The following is a 4088-nucleotide window of genomic DNA, read 5'->3' as shown; positions in this document are numbered from 1 at the left end:
CACTATCCTGCAGGTGCGGGGGGCCCCTGTGGTGTTCCCCGGGCAGAGGGTGCCCTGTCAAGTTGCCCTGTGAAAGTCGCCTTCTCCGATGACTGACCTGCCCCCCGCTGTGCCTCCAGGGTCTTCGTCTCCCCTGGGACAGGCTCTAGACCCCAGGGGGTTGGCACAGCCTCCCGTGGGGGTTCCCGGAAGATCCCTGCTTGTGTGGGGATCTGGGAATTTTATAGATACTGCACTTGAACGAACAGTAAAATCAGTCTCTTATTTTTAAAGACGAGGTTTCCTTTAATCTATTTGAGCAGATTGAACACAATTCCCTGCTCCCAGCTGGAGTCACGTGAGCAGCAGTATGAGAGAGTGTCCCCACGTGAAGCTCCCCTTCTCCCCAGGGTGCCGTGGGGCGTCTGGGAGCCCTGTCTCCTGCTGGCCGTTGGCTTGTGATATGTGCTCTCCTGAAGTTAAAGTTTACAGGTTTAAAAATTATCCTTTGAAAACTGTCACTATCCCCAACCAGTTAGAGTTGGGACGGGGTGGATTTGCCCCTTAGAAGCTGGAGTCCTTTTCTTGACGGAGGGGGAGACGTCCCACAGTTTGTCTTCCCGAGTAGCCCTCAGCGCCCCAGCCTTGGAGGGGCTGTCGGACCGAAAAGGAACACGGCCAAGTACGTTTACGGGACGTGGGTTATCGCTCAGATCTCGTCTTGGTTTATTGCAGAGGAAGGCACCTATGACGAGTATGAGAACGATCTTGGGATCACAGCCATCGCCCTCTACGACTACCAGGCTGGTGAGAGGCGCAGCGTGCTGCAGACGGGGGACGGGGGGCAGTGGACACGTTGTGCTTCAGGAGCGTTGTCCAGGACTCCTCTCTTAAAGATCTGACTTTTAGAGTGTTATTATGGCTTTTAAAAGTAATTTGTTTTGAAATGATTTCAAAGTTACAGAAAGTTACTCCCATATCTCCCTCATCCAGCTTCCATCTCTCCTTGTCTACATACATGCGTGCACACACACACGCACGCATATCTCTACACACACCGCCCCCATAAGCACAGTCCACCCTCCCAGTGAGAGAGTCCCCACTGAAACTGCTGACGGGTCACGTTGACCAGCCGTCCCCAGAACTCTGGTCCTGTCGGGGCCGGTTCCTTGCGTTTCCCTGTCATTCCTCTCTGTCCCCTCCGATCTGGAGCAGCCCCACAGCCTCCACCTGCCCTTCCAGTTCTCGGCGTCTTTCGTTCTGGGGTGACCCCAGCCCAGCTGAGGCCACAGAAGCGCTGCATGCTCTTGACCCTGCCCCGCATCAGGGCACACAGTCTGTCCCTCTGTCGCGTGCTGTGGTGCTGACCGCCATCAGCAGGCCCATTGGCGCCAGCCACCAGCCAGCCACATTCTCCAGTGCAGTCACCGTTTCTCCCTCTGTGGCTGATGTGTTTGTGGATCCCCCAGGCCCTGTTCACCGTCAGACTTCCAGCTGCAGCCCCGTGGACACCAGCCCCGGTGGAGTGGGGCTGTTTCCATCCTTCCTTCTCATCGTGTTGTGGTGTTGGCGTTCTGCCATGGGAAGAGCTGTCCCTCCTCCCATTTACACGTGTAGACCCCTACGTTTGTTTCCCTGTGTGTGCATTCTGAAACTCCCGTGTCTGTGTCATTTTTAAACTGTGTGAGTGTATCTTGGTACCTCCCTTTGCAGCCCGTCACTTCTTCCCGGCTCCCTTTTCATACTGTAGGTCCCTCCCCAGCGCCAGAAGCCTGGCTTTCAGGAGCCTCGAACATTTACTTTCTTGCCCCAACCACTTGGCCACCTCCACACCCCCGGGAATGTGGGGGCAGGCTTCTCCTTCCGTCGCGGGAGGGGAAGTGGGAGAAAGCGAGTGCCCGCCTGGGACCCCCTCCTGAAGGGTCCCAAGTGGTTCGGGCTGCGTCTCGTTTGGAGGGCTCTGCTGCACCCATGTGGCCGCCCGGGTCGTGTGTGCAGATGCAGGCCGTCGCTGGGTGATGGAGACAGTGAGGCCTTCGCTCTGGGCCCCAGCGGGAGGCCGCCAGCTCCAGGAGTGCCTGCGTAGGGCGCTGGTTCCTAACGGGCCCTGCCCTGACCAGCAGACCAGGAAATGTCGGATTTCACCGTCGCTGTCTTTGTTCTCTTCCCTAGCGGGCGACGACGAAATCTCCTTCGACCCCGACGACATCATCACCAACATTGAGATGATCGACGACGGCTGGTGGCGCGGGCTGTGCAAGGGCAGGTACGGGCTGTTCCCGGCCAACTACGTGGAGCTGCGGCAGTGAGCGCAGCCGGCTTCTCGCGGCAGACCAGGCCTGCCTCCGGCTGGGTGTGCAGGGTCGGGGAGGAGCCATGTTGCTTTTATATTTAATACTTTTGCTGATGCTTTTGAAATGTTTATGCCACAGAATTTGCTAATATATTGTAGTCATCTTCCTTAGGAGGACTCTGGTAATTGTTTTATGCGTTGAAGGTATTTTCTTTTTTTGCTAAATTGACTGTCATTTGGAGCCGCTTCAGGGACCTTGAGTCCTCCTGAGGGCGTGTCGTCCTTGTCCCCGTTGTCAGCAGTCAGGACCCCTCGTGGCAAACGCGGGAGATCCTTCACTCCATCGTCTGCCGCCCGACAGCGGCCCTGTGGGGTCAGGCCGGGTTGCCATTTTTGTAAGGGAGTCTCCGCGTTGGGAGGAAGAGGGAAGGACCTGATAGGAAGTTGGAGTCCAGGAAAACGTGAGAAAGTGCAGTAGCTTTAATGTCAGGCGGCGAGGCCTTTCGTACTGTGAAATCCCACGGTGTTTGATGATAGTAGCAAAGACCCCATCTCACTTCTCGTCCCGCCTTGTTTGTCATCTCCCCTAACACCCCAGCCACCTCTCCTCCTGCCCCCGTGGCACAGTGTCACCTGGTCCCTTAAAGTCTGCCCCTCCGCTCGTCTCCTGCCGCGGGCCCACCTGAACGGCTCCGGGTCTGCAGGCCTCGGCTCGTGTGCGCTTGGCTGATGTCTGGTCATCCCTCGAACACGTCTGCAGGCCCCGGGCCGCCGGGCCTGTGTCTGTTGTGCCGGCACAGGGCCCCTTCGCTGTGGGAAGGCAGGGGCCTGCTCTTTTGTAAACTGCCAGAAGCATCCTTCCCATCAAGGGAGTCATCCACTTTCTGCCAAAATATCGTGTTAAATGACAGTAAAATTTGACTGATTGACTTGGCTAAAAATACAAAGTGAACAAGAGTGGGTGCCCTGGCCCGAGATGCCCCGGGCGGCCGCTCTCCATGGACGCTGGGCCGGAGCGTGTCTCCCCGAGAGAGTGGGAGGCCCGGTCCGCGCGCGCCACACGGGTGGTGTCTTTCCGGAAGTCGATGGCGTCTCGGGTGTCCGGGACGGTAATGACTGTGAGGATGAGTTTTCTTTCCTGAAGTGCATTTCTGCATAATCCTTCCTTCACCACAATTAGGTCGGGTTTATATGCAATTATTCTATCTAAATTTCTGTACCACCTCATAGGTATGATTTTTTTAATTAAATATCTGAAATAAACTTGTTTTGATCCACTTGCTGCTGATTCGCTTGGTGCTTGGTCACTCTGTTCGAGACAGAGGCGGCTCTCCCGCTCTCCCGTCCGCGCCCCGCTGCTCCCTGACCTCGTGGGGCAGCCCCCTCCACGTATCAGCTCTGGACCAACTGGAGCCCCTTGGAAAGAGGCAGGCTCCTGCAAAGGTGTGTTTTAGGAGGTGAAATGTATTTGCTCTCTTGAATTGTCAGTTTTTCGGACAAAGATTCCAAGCAAAATAAAAAGCGTTATGTTTAATAATCCTTTCTGAATTACAACTTTCACAATAAATCCTGAGGTGGTTGCAGTGGGGCTGGAGGAAGCATCTTCCATTGGGGCGTATGGGTAAGTTAAGGTCCCTGGGAAGCCGTGGTGCAGAGCAGAGGAGCTGGCGGCCTTGGAGGCCTCGTGCCCAGGCTCCTGGACCCACCACGGGCCCGCCACTGGCCGGGTTTGCTGAGAAGCAGCCAGTGAACGTGGGCTGTGGGGAGGCTGGCGGGGACACCAAGGGACAGACAGCTTCAATAAACAAACCCGGAT

General features: G+C 56.3%; 1 long non-coding RNA gene across 1 annotated transcript; it reads left to right on the top strand.

Annotated features, from left to right (window-relative positions):
- LOC124229555 (uncharacterized) lies at positions 1-3549 on the top strand. The gene is made up of 3 exons (XR_006885899.1): positions 1-13; positions 715-786; positions 2152-3549. It is a non-coding gene; the product is annotated as an uncharacterized LOC124229555 (long non-coding RNA).
- Positions 3550-4088: the final 539 nt, after the last annotated feature.

The sequence above is a fragment of the Equus quagga genome, chromosome 17 (genome assembly GCF_021613505.1).
Source record: "Equus quagga isolate Etosha38 chromosome 17, UCLA_HA_Equagga_1.0, whole genome shotgun sequence".
NCBI classification, from domain to species: Eukaryota; Metazoa; Chordata; class Mammalia; order Perissodactyla; family Equidae; genus Equus; species Equus quagga.
This window is presented reverse-complemented; position numbering and strand designations above follow the sequence as displayed.